This window comes from Lytechinus variegatus, chromosome 2 (genome assembly GCF_018143015.1).
Source record: "Lytechinus variegatus isolate NC3 chromosome 2, Lvar_3.0, whole genome shotgun sequence".
Classification (NCBI taxonomy): Eukaryota; Metazoa; Echinodermata; class Echinoidea; order Temnopleuroida; family Toxopneustidae; genus Lytechinus; species Lytechinus variegatus.
The window spans coordinates 11673071-11692913 of NC_054741.1; the positions used below are offsets into that span (position 1 = coordinate 11673071).

Here is a 19843-nt window from a genome sequence, read left to right on the forward strand (position 1 = left end):
TGCAGGATGTTCAGTGATACTTGATTAACCTTATGTCCAAGTTTCATGAACTAGGTCCATATATTTTCTTAAGTTATGATGACATTTCAAAAACTTAACCTCAGGTTAAGATTTCGATGTTGATTCCTCCAACATGGTCTAAGTTCATTGACCCTAAATGACCTTTGACCTTGGTCATGTGACATGAAACTCTAAAAGGATGTTCAGTAATACTTGATTAACCTTATGGCCAAGTTTTATTAACTAGGTCCATATACTTTCTAAGTTATAACATCATTTCAAAAACTTAACCTCAGGTTAAGATTTGATGTTGACGCCGCCGCCGTCGGAAAAGCGGCGCCTATAGTCTCACTTTGCTTCGCAGGTGAGACAAAAAACCCAACATGGCCAAAGTTCATTGACCTTACATGACCTTTGACCTTGATCATGTGACCTGAAACTCGAACAGGATGTTCAGTGATACTTGATTACTCTTATGTACAAGTTTCATGAATCAGATCCATAAACTTTCAAAGTTATGATGGTAATTCAACAGATACACCCAATTCGGCCAAAGTTCATTGACCTTTGACCTTGGTCATGTGACCTGAAACGCGCACAGGATGTTCAGTGATACTTGATTACTCTAATGTCCAAGTTTAATGAACTAGACCAATAAACTTTCAAAGTTATGATGGTAATTCAACAGATACCCTTGATTCGGCCAAAGTTCATTGACCCTAAATGACCTTTGACCTTAATCATGAGACCTGAAACTTGCAAAAAAAATTCAGTGATGCTTGATTACTATTATGTCCAAGTTTCATGAATCAGATCCATAAACTTTCAAAGTTATGATAGGAATTCAACAGATATCCCCAATTCGGCCAAAGTTCATTGACCCTAAATGACCTTTGACCTTGGTCATGTGACGTGAAACTCATGCAGGATGTTCAGTGATACTTGATTAACCTTATGTCCAAGTTTCATGAACTAGGTCCATATATTTTCTAAGTTATGATGACATTTCAAAAACTTAACCTCAGGTTAAGATTTCGATGTTGATTCCTCCAACATGGTCTAAGTTCATTGACCCTAAATGACCTTTGACCTTGGTCATGTGACATGAAACTCTAATAGGATGTTCAGTAATACTTGATTGACCTTATGGCCAAGTTTTATTAACTAGGCCCATATACTTTCTAAGTTATGACATCATTTCAAAAACTTAACCTCAGGTTAAGATTTGATGTTGACGCCGCCGCCGCCGCCGCCGTCGGAAAAGCGGCGCCTATAGTCTCACTTTGCTTCGCAGGTGAGACAATAAACCCATCAGAGTGTAATATACTACGTTCCTCAAAGTCATGTACAAGGATATAATGTAACCTTGTCCTCGGTTTAATAGCAACCACTGTGTGATGAATATACTTTCATTAATATTACCCCTCTTGTCCTTTATGTAGCTTTGTTGGGTTGATATTTGGCTATTTGTAACTATTTAGTTTTGAATTATTTATTATTCTGTTTTCATTGAAAAAATCATATCAAAGATATGTTCAACTATAGTTTGTTATGTTTTTTGCAAGATTTCAACTTTTCACAATACAAAGTTTGGTATTCAATTTGATTCCAAATGAATATGCCTCCGTCTTCTCTTAAAATTTAAGTAACGGAAGGCTATATACTTGTTGGTTCTTTCCTCAATATTATTCCCATTTTAGTGTGTTCAAAATATTTTTTAAATCAAAGTTTCTTAACCACAGCAAAGTCAACTGAGTTTGAGCTGGTGAACATATTAGAGACAAAAGAGATCAGAGATGTCTTTTTTATGCAAATTTTATGAAACATCAAAGCTTTGATTTGTGCCAGAGGAAGGGGTAGAGTAGACAGCTGAAATTTGTTTGTTTGGAGGACTTTTAAATCATTTTTGTTTACTATCTTCATTCACCGCTGACTAAAACACATGGCAAATGCATGGACATCAGCCCTGCTGATATTTGTGACTGCAGAAGCGAAGTTTTTTAATCACCAATGAGTTCATAACGTGCAAAGATATTGTGCGAGGGCTTTAAATCACCAATTTTGATACTGATGAACAAAGAGTGAAACAGTTTCTGAACACTAGACACATCTAAACAAGACTTACAATTTTCCTGCTAAGTTCATGTTTTGCATTTGATCGATTCAACTATACCCAAAACACCCAACCCTTTCTGAATAGCTGGCAGCCGTCTGTTTTGAGGTTTTTTTCTACACTTTTAAATTTTTTTTAAATATCTAAAAAGAACTGGACTAAATAAAGATTATTATTCTGTTTTGGCCTGAAATGCACCAAAACGGGGGAAAAGTTAAACTTAAAAGGGGAAAAAACAGTGACTTACTGCGGCTGTCACGCAACACTGCCCTGGTTTAGATCTATCCAAATTAAATACATAAACATATGTATTTGAGTCCCTGTACAGATCGAGTTAGAACTTTGGTCTCTATAATGGGCGAGTGAAGCCAACGCAGTTCAGCGTAACAACCAATAATAATATAACAGAGATCGAAAATTTGGGTCTAAGATCTATTTTTGATACAATTTTTCCAGAATTGTCGTTAAACCACTCTACTACTACTACTAGTCTTTGAGTCTGAGTCCTGAATCACTGGATGCGGATGTCAGAAAGGTGTTGTGAATTCAAGTACCGGTAGTTTAGTTATAAAATGACATATTATCCCGGGGGGGGGGGGCCACTTCCATTCACGAGTGGATACCATGCGCGACCATGGGGTCTCTAAAAGCACCCTAAACACGTAATTTCCAAATTCTGAAAATGCACCCCTTAACAAGTATTGGTGTGTGAAACCCTACCCTTAACAAGTATTGGAAACAAAACGATACTCTTGGCAAATATTCCCTCGTGAAACGAACCCCTAAACAAGTACAGGAATGTTTTATTGTTACGGGTCCTTCGGTCGTCGGCTTTACCTTATTTGGTATACGACCCCACCTTCTACACCTCGCCCAAATCGGACTCTAAACACGAAGTGTTGGGGCAAAAAGGACATCCTTTATAAAACATTTTAATTTTGTTTTATCATCCCCGTAAATTCGACCCTAAACACGTAATTTTCCTAGCGAAATAGATACCCTTTTTTCATTATTTTTGTGTTTTGGACACCCTTATCACGTTACGTACGTAACATGCCCAATCGTGAAAAAGACATCCTTTTTACGTGTTTTTTTTAATTTTTGGTCACGCATGGTAATGATCACCCATGGGTTCATATCGTCTCGCGAGTGAAGGATTATCAGTCATACGCACGCGACACACCACTACACTTCGAAAATACAGTGGGCTTTTGCCCACATAAAATACTTTGTTTAAATAAACATTCCACATCCTGCTATGACACTTACCGAATCATTTAGATCCTTCCGTGACTTCTCCTTGAAGTTTCTTTCTAAAAATATGTATATTTTCTTGATCTTTACTGAAGATTTTACGGAGATAGAAATCAGTCAGCGTTGATATCAATTTTCTCCTGAAGAGGGCGCGCGATTTATATTCATATCAAAGACACGACAAGGGAAAGAATAGGCACCTACACTATTTTACACGCATATCGACGCAAGGCATTACGCAAAGTCCGTGAAGTGTCCAATCTTTTCATTGTATAGACTTTGGTACACCGTATACGTATTATTGACGTTCGTCAAAGCTTGTACTGCTGGTTTCTTTCCAGGCACGTATATTATTTTCATTTTTTTTTTATCAGTCATCTTTTTAAATTAATGCAAATGAGTGTTATCATCACCAATAATAATCATTAATTATGTTTTTTGAAGGCATTTCATTAATTGGTGCCCATAATTAGTAAATTAATCATGAGGATTGCGCATTCAAAGAATTTAGATACAGTTATAAAATTACCGAGGAGCTGAATCAAGGTTGTGAAATTATTAGCGCCACCAACGGGCTTCCTTGTATTTCCGTGGAAGAGACAAGCGAAGTCACTTTCGAGGCCGAGGTAAGCAAAATGTGCTTTTTTTTATCGGATTATTATTTTATTATTATTTTATATTAAAAAAACTCTTGCTACTTACCGGCAAGAGCCCCGGTGCGTAGCGAGAAGGAGCTTCGGCAAATATTACTTCAGCAATGAAGCGATGTTTGCCGACTACTTCGAAATCCAGGGTCAAACACAGTCTATTGTACGAGGTTAGTACATACTAACCTCGTACAATGTGTGAGTGGGTAATGGTATCCATTCGTCAATGTACATGTAAGTGGCCCCCCAGGCATATTTACAATATGGTTAATCCTGGAGTATCACTGACCAAAAAAAACACAAATGTATGATGTACGAAGAGGTCGCTAGTCGAAGGTACATCATATGGTAATCCTGGGTTTTAGGGGCGTAAAATATCTGTATACATTACCGGCCTCTAACTTCAGCCACAGCATCCCAGCATAGTATGGACGGCTAAAAGGGCAAATATTCAAATATGATTGAGCTGTTTTCATCAATTTTGTCTCGCAGGTAGCTGGATGAGTGGATCTTTTCTTGAAACTTTGGCATTAGGGCAATCAAGTTTCACTGACCGAGTTGAAAGTCACATGATCAAGGTCAAAGGTCATTTGGGGTGAAAATTTTAACAAAATTATTGTATTTTCCCCAAGAAATTTGACTACCTTTAATATCAGCTTATTGCTGGTAGCCTGAACAAGGTTAAAGGTCATCTTAATTCGAAGGGAATTGGCTTGAAGGGGGGGGGTACTTCCAAAAACCCTACATTTGAGTGGAGAGAGGATCAAATTGGCATATATATACTACCGAATTGTACCTACTGGGTTTTAGGGATATAAACTATGTTTTTGGCTGGGGGTGGGTATAACCCTATGATTTAATTGGAGAGGGGGTGAAATTGGTCTATATATATATATATTACCGTATCGTACCTACTGGGTTTTAGGGGTATAAATCATGTTTTAGCTTGAAGGGGGGGGGGGGTGTACTTCCAATAAACCCTACATTTAATTGGAGAGGGAATGAATTGGCCTATATATATTCCTATATTGTACCTACTGGGTTTTAGGGGTATAAACTATTTGTTGGCTTGAAGGGGGGGGGGGGGGTACTTCCACGAACCCTACATTTGAGTGGAAAGGGGATCAAATTGGCATATATATACTACTGTATTGTACCTACTGGGTTTTAGGGGTATAAACTACTTTTTGGCGGGGGGGGGGGTATAAATCCTATATTTAATTGGAGAGGGGATGAAATTGGTCTATATATATACTACCGTATCGTACCTACTGGGTTTTAGGGGTATAAATCATGTTTTGGCTTGAAGGGGGGGTGTACTTCCAATAAACCCTACATTTGAGTGGAAAGGAGATCAAATTGGCCTATATATATTGCACCTACTGGGTTTTAGGGGTATAAATTATTTGCTGGCTTGAAGGGGGGGGTACTTTCACGAACCCTACATTTGAGTGGAAAGGGGATCAAATTGGCATATTTATATACTACCGTAATGTACCTACTGGGTTTTAGGGGTATAAACTACTTTTTGACGGGGGGGGTATAAATCCTATATTTAATTGGAGAGGGGATGAAATTGGTCTATATATATACTACCGTATCGTACCTACTGGGTTTTAGGGGTATAAATCATGTTTTGGCTTGAAGGGGGGGGGGTGTACTTCCAAGAACCTTACATTTATTTGGAGAGGGAATGAAATTGGCCTATATATATTCCTATATTGTACCTACTGGGTTTTAGGGGTATAAACTATTTTTGTGCTTCAGGGGGAGGTATACTTCCAAGAACCCTACATTTGAGTGGAAAGGAGATCAAATTGGCCTATATATATTGCACCTACTGGGTTTTAGGGGTATAAACTATTTGTTGGCTTGAAGGGGGGGGGGTACTTCCAAGAACCCTACATTTGAGTGGAAAGGGGATCAAATTGGCCTATATATATATTGCACCTACTGGGTTTGAGGGGTATAAATTATGTTTTGGCTTGAAGGGGGGGGGTACTTCCAATAAACCCTACATTTGAGTGGAAAGGCGATCAAATTGGCCTATATATATTGCACCTACTGGGTTTGAGGGGTATAAATTATGTTTTGGCTTGAAGGGGGGGGGGGTGCTTCCAATAAACCCTACATTTAATTGGAGAGGGGCTGAAATTGGCCTATATATATTCCCGTGTCTTACCTACTGGGTTTTAGGGGTATAAACTATTTTTTGGCTTGAGGGGGGGGGTACTTTCAAGAACCCTACAGTTGAGTGGAGAGGGGATAAAAATGGCATAATATATATACTACCGTATTGTACCTACTGGGTTTAAAGGGGTATAAACATATTCTTTTTTTGGGGGGGGCAAGGGGGTGATTACAGTCCCTTACATGTTAGATGAGAGGGGATCAAATTGGCCCATACAGTATGGTATATCACCGTATTGTACCTACTGATAATTTCTGTCTTTTACCTTCAAAGAAAAAGCAGCACTTTTCGCCTGGTAGGGGGAAAAGAGTGATTTTAAGGGTTAAAATTTTAATTTAAAAAAATACATTTTTCAGTTCCTTACCGTCCTGTTGGCGAAAGCTGGTTCTGCTCTTTTTGTAAAGATGTTTTATTGTTTTTCTCTCAAATCAAATTTCATACAATGCAGTTTACAAAGTTAGAATTGTAAATAATAATTCTAACAAATTTCTTAAACTCGTATACATTGTGCACATCATGAAATAATATTCTAAGACACTGCATCGTACCACTACCAGATGAGTTTAACAAACAAATATCAGATAAAAACTTACAAACTTACACCATAATGAACAAACATAATCTCATGAGCTCTGTCGCCTCTTTTGTAAGGAAATGTTCCCATTTCCTAATATGGTTTGATAATTTACCCCGCGTTACTGCTAAAATTTTCTCTTCACGTTCATTTTCTAATATCTTCTCTCTAATTTCGTTGGGACTTGGTGGTCTTTTTAGTCCTGCTGTAAACAAAGATCAGATATAATTATCTGTTCCTTCCCTATATTAGTATGCTTAACACCAATGTGTATATCCACCCACCTGGCATTTTTTTATTTCATACATAGTGAATAAGTTACCACAATCTATCCATACGTCTCTCGTCTTTTCACATGAAAAAACAGTTGCTCATTAGTTTTTATCAGTATTCCCACAAAACGAACATTCACTATCTGAGAAAATTTTGAATAAATGTAAATATTTCTTCGTGTATATTAATTCATAAAGCATTTTAAATTAAAAAACTCTTTAAGCCTACTGCTTATAGTACATTTTCTGGGTCTTGAAAATATAACACAGATATCTTTTTCGGAGAAATTATATGTCTTCTCTTTATTATTAAACGCATACAATTTTTACAATTTAATACTTAAAAGTGCCTTGTATATTTTCTTGGATGTTACGTTTGGTTAACTGTTAATCTTACAAGTAAATATAAATTCTAGATTTAGACAAGTGTCTTCACAGTTGTCGTTTTTCTTCAAAAGGTGTTTCCGTGTTGCTGGAATATTTTCAAAAACTTTGTAAACTTTATCTATTTCATTTCCATCTAACCCCATCTTCAGAAAGTTTCTAGGAGATTTGATGATACCTTCCTTGTCAACAATATGATGCAATTTATAGGCCTATATATGTTTTTAAGAAATAACTTTTCATCACATAGCATTTGCCCGTTCAGTCCAATAATTTTGCCGTTAAAAAATATCTAATTTCTTTTAGATGTTTCTTTTTCAAGAAGTACTTCTTTGATAGCGGCCCAAATTTCCAACATATCCATATACAATTTTGGCAATGATATTTTACAGATATTCAGTTAAGTATTAGTGAATAATAACAAAAGTCCTCCTACATCACGGGTTCCATATATAAAAAAATACGTTTCCATCCTATTCTGAATCTCATGTCAAAAGCCTTTTCAACCACACGACTCTTTGTGCATATACAAATAAATGAAAATCTTGATAACTAAATCAATTACATAAAAAGATGAGGTTTGATCGCACGCTTGTCTTTTAGAAGAATACTTGAGTCCACGATTTTTTTATGATTGTTTATGATTCATGCAAAATGAGAGAATTAGCTGCAAACTCATAACTGACACTACGACGGGGACGTTTCTCACACGGTGTCATAAAGGTATTGCTCTGAAAAGAGCTGTTGGGTTCATTAGGTTCGTCGTTGTGGAACCAGAGTTTATTGAAGAAATGAAAAAGTGTTGGTCTCTTTTAAATTCAGGTCCTCATCTCCAAACTTCGACAAAACTGCATGGTGTTCTTTGATTGTCATTGCAAATTCTTGTTCATTCGTGACTGACTGTGTGATTGGTTCCTCCTCTTCATAGTCACTCGCTTCAAAGGTCTCCTCGTCTGTTGTGTAAGGCCACGTCTTGATCCACTGCTATACAGATCGGGGGGGGGGGGGTAAGACCCCCTCCCCCCAAAGAAATCCATGTCCAATGAAAAAAATAAATGGGAAATGAAATGAATAGGATAAAACATTACTGAACCTTCTGGGAGAAAAACAGTATATTATCAATGGCAGGCGCGCTGGAACACTTTCAGTTTTGGGGGGCAAATTCCGAAGGGGGCACAATATTTTTGACAGCGTAATATACCGAAGCGATCGAGCGGTAGAGGGCGTGGGACCCCCCCCCCCCCCACGGTAAGGACTTTGTGTAAAAATGGAGTTCAAAAGTTACGTTTCTAAGAGAATTCAAAAATAAATTTCTTGAGAATTAAACATAGAATTCACTACGAAAGACTATACTCAGAGTTTATGAGAACCTATGAAATCTACGCGCAAAACGATCGCTTAATTCGGAATGTGGTTTTCGTGTCTGATCAATTAAATTACGTAATACGCTTATATTGACTCAAAATACCAGAAATTACATTTTCATGCAATATCCTTTCAGAAATATTTATTTATGTACATTTACATACACGGACGAAGCGAGAAGAAGAAGAAGCAGAAGAAGCGTAACAACAGAAACAAAATACATTCCAATGAATGTCTTTTTAAATTCAAAATGGCGGGTGTTCTGACGTGGCAGACGACGATAAGCGCTTAAATACCCATTCTATTTAAATCATTTCTGACCTCAGCATTGGAGAGAGTCCCTGATTATACATACATAGGCAAAACGTTTCATATTTTGTAACTGGAGGAAAAAGAAATATGACCTGCTTAATTATTGTCTAACAATTTAAAACTTTTCTGAAAATTTAAAACATTACTCGATTTATGTGTTTCCTTTGGCATGTTTTGTATGGCTGGGAAGCACTTTTGGATGACCCCTTCAAAATCTTCTTTTTTCTTTACATATTTTCTGGGGAAAATGTGACCATAACTAGGAAATGATGAATATCGAATTCCTGGAAATATTCATTGGTAAAATAATCATGAACTAACAAACTACGGCAGTTCATAATGTACATTATGTAACATTATTTAGAAGAAAACAATTACATTCCAACAGCGGATGTGGTTGACGGTACACCATGTGGAGTTTTCGAAAAAAAAAAGAGAAAAAGTGGATAGAGGAAGAATTGAAATTGATAGGAGGAAGTAGACAGTGAAAGTCGAGTAATGTTTTGTTCAAATGAGCGTAATCCTGATAAAGACAGTAAACCAGAAAAGGTTGAAGAAGAGGCTTGATTAGTTGATAGATGAGTACTCCTGCTCTGCACTCCATTCGCCGAATCATAGCATCTTCTCATTTATCCAATAAGCAACTACTCAATCCTCTATAACTCTTTAAACTTTTCGGTTTTACAGCTATTTTCAGATTCCATATGTTGCTCGAGTAACTAGCGTTCACGCGCGTTGGTGATATCTGGGGGGGGGGGGGGCGTTTCATGAAAGTACTTGTCGGACGTTTTATCCGAAAAGTCCCATTTCATCTGACAGTTACCATAGTAACAGTACCTCTCAGCCAGTCAACATCAGAGAAAGATGTCAGATTTGACAACTTGTCGGATGAAACACTCCCGGTCCTGGGGAGTGTTTCATGAAAGGACTTGTAGGACGTTTTATCCGACAGTTACTATGGTAACAATGCTTCTCAACCAATCAGAATACAGGAAAGTTGTCAGATCTTACAACTTGTCGGACGAAAATATTTATGAAACACCACCCCGGTCTGAGCGTTTCTGGGCGACCGCGCGTTTGTTAGCCGACACAGCATGCAAATTTGCCATTCGGTTTTAGTCTGAAATGTATTCATTAATACTAATAGGCCCCCATTCCACAGAACGGAGACCATTGAAAGATTGGTGAGGTCTTACAGCGGTCTTCAAGATCAATGAAATTTGTCGACTCTGTGGAATGGCTCAGAAAGACCCCTCAAAGAACTCTGAAAGACTAGTTGGATATTTCTTGTCGTACTGGTCTTAGACTAGTCCTCTCGAGATCTTTCAATGGTCTTTCAGAGATTTTTTATGCAATAAGTGATCTTTCAGAATTCTTTCCATGGACTTTGCCTGGTCTTTCAATGGTCTTTCAATGATCTTTCAATGATCTCTCATGAGTCTTACAGTGATCTCCGCAAAAATCTTGAGAGACTGCTGAAAGACCACTGAAAGACAATTTTCCTGTAAGACCGTTGTAAGACTGTTTTGAACCGTTTCAAGAAGTTTTGGAGCCCATGAAGACCACGAAGACCACTGAAAGATTGGTCAGGACTCGCGTAAGACCTCAAAGACCATTGTAGGTTCATTGAGAGACCTCTGAAAGATCAACCAAAATTCATGGTCTTTCAAAGGTCTTTCAGCGGTCTTGTTTATCACACTGTAATAAGATGGAAAAGGGGCTTATCAAAGGTATGTTTCACAGAGGGACATGTTCGTCAAAAGACGCAAGGCTTACTATGATGTGTAATTGCCCCGTCAGGGGCGAATTTTTTTTCATTTTTGACAAAAGAATGACATTTCTTAGGCAGAAAAGTGCCTTCATCGTTTACTTTTGTCCTTAAATAATATAATTTTTCTACTTTTAGGGGAAAATTGGGGGGGGCAAAATCTTGTTTTGCCCCCAAAAAATTTTCTTTGGGGGGGCAAGTGCCCCCCTGCCCCCCGCTTCCGGCGCCCTGGAACAATGGCTCTTAAAAGAGTGATCCGTTTCATTTGGAACAGAGGTGTATAGGCTTTATGATTTCACTCACAATTTATGCAGGAACACGAAATTAATGTGTGCCATTGGTTGTGTTTTTTATATCATACCTAGTTTGAACAAATAAAACATACAATGTTATCTCCAATCACTAATATAGCTCCCCCACCATTGGGCCTACATTATAAATGGGGAATAAAAATGAATAAAACTGAATGTTATTTATATTTTCTGATATGTTTTATTAATTGTAAATTATTGCATTATAAATTTCGTTGGAAAAATGAATGAATAAATAAATGAATGAATGAAATGAAAAAGACGGCTTAAATGAATCACTTCATTGAGTTAGATTTCTTTAAAAAATGTTACTGACGGTCATCCATCCATGACACTTTCAATTCGTGTCATAATCAATTAATGTAAACATTTCAATATCATTCTATATTTATGCCAAATAGTATTAATGGCAAATTATATCATTCTATTTTGGCAAATAAACTGTACATACCTGTACCTTTCTCCAATTAGGATATGGAGAGTTCTTTTTTATCATGGAAATGTCAACGCATAAGCATTTGGAAGTGGATGGCTCAGGCTTCCTGATGCTTCATCGATGACATCACCCCTTCAAAGATTATCACTCCATACCCCTGTATGGAGTGAGTTGTTACTCTGTTATAAAAATGATCTATGGACAATTGACGACCAATATCTTTACTCATTATCGACTACAAAATTGCAGCTCGGGTTTTAGCGATGCCTTTACAGAAAGTTTTGTCATCATTATTAACTGATCAATGTGGATTTATTAAACATGTTAAAGGTAGATCGGCATCCGAACATGTTATGCTTGCTCAAGATATTATTGACTCTTATAAATAAAAGTTCCTGTGGCATTATCATTTTTTTAGATTTTCTAAAAGCATTCGACAATGTGAACCACTCATTTCTGTTTAAAACATTAAAGTTTAAGGAATCGTTTATAAATTGAACTAAGATGTTACACAAACATGCTCACGGTAGAGTACTATACAATGCATATGGTTGGTTATCAGAATCATTTCATATTTATAAAGGTGTAAGACAAGGGTGTCCATTATCAGTATAGAGGTTTATTTTGTTTTCAGAGATTTTGTGCAATTTGTATTAAAGAAAGTAATGAAATCAGAGGTATAGATGTTTCAGGATATTGTTTATGCTTACCAGAGAGATGAAAATAACACAGTTCGCAGACGATACGACGATATTTATTAATTCGATTAAATCCCTTCATAATATTATGAAAGAGATATGGCACTTTAAAAAAATAGGCACTTACACGAGAAAGTTTTTTTCAGGCTCCTCCTAAGGTGAAAGGGGCATAGTACACGTTTATGAAGGGACATTTTTATTGCGTAAAAAGGGCACCTTTTCAATGCTTCAAAAGGTGGTAGACACTGTGCCCCTACCCCCCCCCCTGCATGACAGTAAAAAATCCGGCTCGCGATTTGCACTCGCATTAATTGTTAAATCTATATTAACGCATGCATCCTATTGATAAATATAAAAGTACAAAAATGAAAAAAAACTTAATATCAACAAACTTCTTGCTCTTATTAGATTAATACATAATAACATTTTGATGAATTCCGAATAATCAAATTTGCCCCTTTTGAAGAATTGGAAATCGACAAGTTTCATCTCGCGCTGAGAAAGAGGAATAGGAAGACAGTCATCATTTTCACATGGTTGCGCAAAGCATAGGCGGATCCAGGGGAGGGGGGCGAGGGCCCGGCCCCCCCCCCCCTATTGACGGAGCAAAACCAAAAAAAAGGGGAAAGAAAGAAAAAAAAAGAAAAAGAAGGAAAAGGAGAGGACAAAAAAGGAGAAACATAAGAAGACGGGTGAATAAAATGATGAGGGGAAGACTTGGAAAATAATGTTTAAAATATTTCATGTCACCATACAGTATAAAATTTTTGATCGCGCTTCGCGTTCGCATTGACTTTTAGGTGATTTCTATATATCTTGCTTAATACGGAGCCTAAGTATCAAAATTTGAAGTCAATATATAAAACATATTTCAGCTCGGAAATTGAATTTTCATTATTTTGTTTGATTTACAACTTGATTTTAAAAAGTGCTCTGCAAAAATTTATGTTTTGTCTTCTGCGCGCTCGCAAAATTTTATTTGTCAGAAGCGGATCCAGGGGGGCCGAGGGGTCCGCCCCCCCCCCATTGGTGGAGCAAAAAAGGGGGGAGAAAGAAAAAATAGTAAGAAAAGGGAAAAGAGAGGAGAAAAAAAGAGAAACATAAGATGAGGAAGACGAGTGAATAAAACAAGAAGAGAGGAAGACCTGGAAAATAATTTAAAAATCTTTCATGTAGGGATATAAAATTTTCGCTCGCGTTTCGCACTTGCTTTGCCTTTGAGTATATTTACATATCTTGCGCAATATGGAGCTTAAAATATCGAATTTTGAAGTCAATATACAAAACATATCTCAGCTTGGAAATTTCACAAATTTATTTTTAAAACGTGCTCTGTAAAAATTTCTTGTTTTATGGTCTGAATATTATTTTTGCTTGCGATGCGCTCACAAAATTTAATTTTTCAGGTACCTATTATTTTCCTGTACTCCATAAAGTTATCAAAACGTAAGATCCCTATTCAGTCAGATTGTCAAAACGTATCGGCTAGCGCTGCATGCTGGCATTATGATTGGTGAGTTATGTATATCTCAATATTAATTTTAAAACAAACTACTTAAAAAATCCCAATTTGATGACAGTTTATAAGAAATTTCGGCTTGTGATTTTCTCTCACATTGATTGTTGAAAGATATTAACTCACGCATCTTATTCATAATTTAGAAAGTGCTTTAAAATAATGTTCAGTTTTCAGGCCATAATATTATTAGATTTTGCGCTTTAATGTTTAGGAAGAGAAATAGGAAGATAGTCATCATTTTCATATGACATAATGTCCTTGTAGAATGTCCCGGTCCTATGCCAAACTAAAAAAAATGAAATATATCAGCTTTTTTTAAACTGTGATCCATATCCTTCCTACAAAGTGCTTGAAATACAGAGTTAAACTTGACCCTTTTGTCAGATCAGAACATCATATATTTTTAGCTCGCACTTTGCTTGCTCTATTGATTTTCATAAGAAAGGTATTTAGAATACCCAAATTCTAGGTCGAAATCTGAAACACGAAATCTGAAATTCAGATACGCAGGTTCTCTATATAAATCATTATCCAGTTTCAGATCACAATATCAAAAACTGTCTGTTCGCGCTTTGCGTTCGCATTATTAATGTTGGAAACTTTCCAAATACTCATCCTTTTTATGATTTACAAAACATGAATAGAGTGTCCAGAATTGTTCTACTCACGCTTCGCGCTGGCATCATTTGTTTAGTAATATACTTATCCGTTTTACGATTACAAAAGGTGCTTAGAATTTCCATTCTTCAGGTAGAATGTCGAAATTATCAGCTCGCGCTTCGCGCTTGCATTATTTGATAGTTAAAATGTAACATCTTCATGGCTAATAAGCAGCCTTTAACATATTTTATATGAGATCAGAATGTATATCAAAAATAGAAGCAAAAAAAAATCTGCTCGCGCTTTGCGCTCGCATTATTAATATAGGAAAAATTCAAATTACTCATCCTTTTCATGATTTACAAAATATGAATATAGAGTGTCAAATTTTGAGATTAAAATCTCGATTTTTTTTCAACTTGCGCTTCGCGCTCGCATCAGTTATTTAGCTATATACCTATCGTTTTCCATTCTTCAAGTAAAAATGACAAAATTTTCAGTTCGCGCTTCGCGCTCGCATTATTTGATAGTGGAAATTTGTAACGTCCTCTTGGATAAGAAGCTGCCGTTGACAGAATTTTTTTTTATCAGATCAAAGCGCATATAAAAAATTTCTGCTCGCACTTAATAAGGCTTATGATATTATATGAATATATAGTAATAACAGTCACTAAGTCACTACGCTATATGTATGTATATACATACATATATATATATATATACACTTGGTATGGGATTGGTTGAGGATTCCAAAAAGTGCTCAATGCCGAGGCAGAGCAATTATATATATATATATATATATATGTATATAACAGATATATGTATATAACATATATATATGTATATAACAGACTACCCCTCACAAGAAACAAACAAAAATTAACTTCGAGCAGCCGATCAGGGAAAATTTGGCTGAAAAAAATTCCGGCCCCCCCCTATTGGCGAAGGCTGGATCCGCCCCTGGTTGCGCAATGTCCATAAAATGTTCAGGCCCTAGGTCTACATAATAAATAATGTCAGCTCGCTCTTTGATCTCGCATCATTTATAGAGTGCAATCCATATCCACTTCAGAATTTCCCTACACAGTGCTTCAAATGGTGCTTAACTTTATGATTAAAAAAGTGCTTAGAATATAAATTTGTTTAGTTCGAAATGTAAAACATTTTCAGCTTGCGCTGCTCGTTCGCGTTTTCCATCGTTGAAATATGCATCGTCTTCATGGCTATCTGCAAACAGTCCTTAACAGGTCCCTTTCGATCAGGCGATTAAAATATTTTACTCGCGTTTTTGCGCTCACAACGTTTGAATGGGGCGTATGAGATTATAAGGTTACAAGAATAAAGCAAATACAAGAAGTGTCAATTAGAACTACCCCTTTACCGATCGGGGAAAATATGGTTGAACAAATTTGTGCCCCCCAGCCAATTTCACCCCCTCTCCAATCAAATGTAGGTATCTTGGAAGTACCCCCCCCCCCCTTCAAGCCAAAAAATAGTTTATACCCCTAAAACCCAGTAGGTACAATACGGTAGTATATATATTATGTCATTTTTATCCCCTCTCCACTCAAATGTAGGGTTCTTGGAAGTACCCCCCCCCCCCCCTCAAGCCAAAAAATAATTTATACCCCTAAAACCCAGTAGGTACGATACAGGAATATATAGAGACCAATTTCATCCCCTCTCCAATTAAATATAGGATTTATACCCCCCCCCCCCCCCCCCCCGCCAAAAAGTAGTTTATACTCCTAAAACCCAGTTGGTACAATACAGTAATATATATATGCCAATTTGATCCCCTTTCCACTCAAATGTAGGGTTCGTGGAAGTACCCCCCCCCCCCCCCCTTCAAGAAGACAACAAATAGTTTATACCCCTAAAACCCAGTAGGTGCAATATAATATAGCCAATTTGATCTCCCTTTTCCACTCAAATGTAGGGTTCTTGGAAGTATACCTCCCCCCTGAAGCACAAAAATAGTTTATACCCCTAAAACCCAGTAGGTACAATATAGGAATATATATAGGCCAATTTCATTCCCTCTCCAATTAAATGTAGTTTTTATTGGAACACCCCCCCCCCCCCCATCAAGCCAAAACATAATTTAATACCCCTCAAACCAGTAGGTGCAATATATATAGGCCAATTTGATCTCCTTTCCACTCAAATGTAGGGTTCTTGGAAGTATACCTCCCCCTGAAGCACAAAAATAGTTTATACCCCTAAAACCCAGTAGGTACAATATAGGAATATATATAGGCCAATTTCATTCCCTCTCCAATTAAATGTAGGGTTTATTGGAAGTACACCCCCCCCCTTCAAGCCAAAACATGATTTATACCCCTAAAACCCAGTAGGTACGATACGGTAGTATATATATAGACCAATTTCATCCCCTCTCCAATTAAATATATTATTAATACCCCCCCCCCCCCCCCGCCAAAAAGTAGTTTATAACCCTAAAACCCAGTAGGTACAATACAGTAGTATAATATATGCCAATTTGATCCCTTTCCACTCAAATGTAGGGTTCGTGGAAGTACCCCCCCCCCTTCAAGCCAACAAATAGTTTTATACCCCTAAAACCCAGTAGGTACAATATAGGAATATATATATAGGCCAATTTCATCCCCTCTCCAATTAAATATAGGATTTATACCCCCCGCCAAAAAATAGTTTATACCCCTAAAACCCAGTAGGTACAATACAGTAGTATATATATGCCAATTTGATCCCCTTTCCACTCAAATGTAGGGTTCGTGGAAGTACCCCCCCCCCCCCCCTTCAAGCCAACAAAAAGTTTATACCCCTAAAAACCCATAGGTACAATATAGGAATATATATAGCCAATTTCATTCCCTCTCCAATTAAATGTAGGTTCATTGGAAGTACACCCCCCCCCCCTTCAAGCTAAAACATGATTTATAACCCCTAAAACCCAGTAGGTACGATACGGTAGTAATATATAGACCAATTTCATCCCCTCTCCAATTAAATATAGGATTTATACCCCCCCCCCGCCAAAAAGTAGTTTATAACCCTAAAACCCAGTAGGTACAATACAGTAGTATATATATGCCAATTTGATCCCCTTTCCACTCAAATGTAGGGTTCGTGGAAGTACCCCCCCCCCCTTCAAGCCAACAAATAGTTTATACCCCAAAACCCAGTAGGTACAATATAGGAATATATATAGGCCAATTTCATCCCCTCTCCAATTAAATATAGGATTTATACCCCCCCCCCCCCCCCGCCAAAAATTAGTTTATACCCCTAAAACCCAGTAGGTACAATACAGTAGTATATATATGCCAATTGATCCCCTTTCCACTCAAATGTAGGGTTCGTGGAAGTACCCCCCCCCCCCCCCTTCAAGCCAACAAATAGTTTATACCCCTAAAACCCAGTAGGTACAATATAGGAATATATATATAGCCAATTTCATTCCCTCTCCAATTAAATGTAGGGTTCATTGGAAGTACACCCCCCCCCCCTTCAAGCTAAAACATGATTTATACCCCTAAAACCCAGTAGGTACGATATGGTAGTATATATATATATAGACCAATTTCACCCCTCTCCAATTAAATCATAGGGTTTAACCCACCCCCAGCCAAAAACATAGTTTATATCCCAAAAACCCAGTAGGTACAATATGGTAGTATATATATGCCAATTTGATCCCCTTTCCACTCAAATGTAGGGTTCGTGGAAGTACCCCCCCCCCCTTCAAGCCAACAAATAGTTTATACCCCTAAAACCCAGTAGTGCAATATATATAGGCCAATTTGATCTCCTTTCCACTCAAATGTAGGGTTTATTGGAAGTACACCCCCCCCCCCTCCCTTCAAGCCAAACATGATTTTATACCCTAAAACCCAGTAGTACGATACGGTAGTATATAATGTATATAGACCAATTTCATCCCCTCTCCAATTAAAATAGGATTTACCCCCCCCCCCCCCCCCCCCCCCGCCAAAAAGTAGTTTATAACCCTAAAACCAGTAGGTACAATACAGTAGTATATATATGCCAATTTGATCCCCTTTCCACTCAAATGTAGGGTTCGTGGAAGTACCCCCCCCCCCTTCAAGCCAACAAATAGTTTATACCCCTAAAACCCAGTAGGTACAATATAGGAATATATAGGCCAATTTCATCCCCTCTCCAATTAAATATAGGATTTATACCCCCCCGCCAAAAAGTAGTTTATACCCCAAAAACCCAGTAGGTACAATACAGTAGTATATAAATGCCAATTTGATCCCATTCCACTCAAATGTAGGGTTCGTGGAAGTACCCCCCCCCCCCTTCAAGCCAACAAATAGTTTATACCCCAAAAACCCAGTAGGTACAATATAGGAATATAGATAGGCCAATTTCATTCCCTCTCCAATTAAATGTTGGGTTTATTGAAGTACACCCCCCCCTTCAAGCTAAAACATGATTTATACCCCTAAAACCCAGTAGGTACGATATGGTAGTATATATATATATATAGACCAATTTCACCCCCTCTCCAATTAAATCATAGGGTTTATACCCACCCCCAGCCAAAAACATAGTTTATATCCCTAAAACCCAGTAGGTACAATTCGGTAGTATATATATGCCAATTTGATCCTCTCTCCCACTCAATGTAGGGTTTTTGGAAGTACCCCCCCCCCCTTCAAGCCAATTCCCTTCGAATTAAGATGACCTTTAACCTTGTTCAGGCTACCAGCAATAAGCTGATATTAAAGGTAGTCAAATTTCTTGGGGAAAATACAATAATTTTGTTAAAATTTTCACCCCAAATGACCTTTGACCTTGATCATGTGACTTTCAACTCGGTCAGTGAAACTTAATTGCCCTAATGCCAAAGTTTCAAGAAAAGATCCACTCATCCAGCTATAACCTGCGAGACAAAATTGATGAAAACAGCTCAATCATATTTGAATATTTGCCCTTTTAGCCGTCCATACTATGCTGGGATGCTGTGGCTGAAGTTAGAGGCCGGTAATGTATACAGATATTTTACGCCCTAAAAACCCAGGATTACCCATCATATGTACACCTCACTTATCACGGCCGCACAGCTAGCACAGAAGTGCAGCTCAGCGACAGCGGTACGCTACCCGAGCCTTCGCCCCCGAGACTCGGGGCGCGTTGTGAGACGGTAGGCTTGCTTGGCTTGCAACCCCGCTTGCAACACAGAGTCAAACTCACAAAATGCAACCAGCACCATCACGACAACACAAATACGAAATGATATAATTTCAGAAGCATGCAACTAACAATAACAACTACATAAATACTCACTAATACTCAGCTTGTAGGCAAAGTACACCTGTATACTACGCTTTTTCAATACCCTTGTGACTCTTTCAGCCGGTGGATTAAAGCCCATATCTTGTTCA

The 19843-nt window shown here is 37.6% G+C and overlaps 1 protein-coding gene across 1 annotated transcript in view; it reads right to left on the bottom strand.

Annotated features, from left to right (window-relative positions):
- LOC121407320 overlaps positions 1 to 19843 on the bottom strand; it is a 56645-nt gene extending 36802 nt beyond the window's left edge. Inside the window, exon 1 of the mRNA XM_041598355.1 lies at positions 19746 to 19843. The gene's annotated coding sequence lies outside the window, so the exon portion shown is untranslated. The remainder of the gene's footprint in view (positions 1 to 19745) is intronic.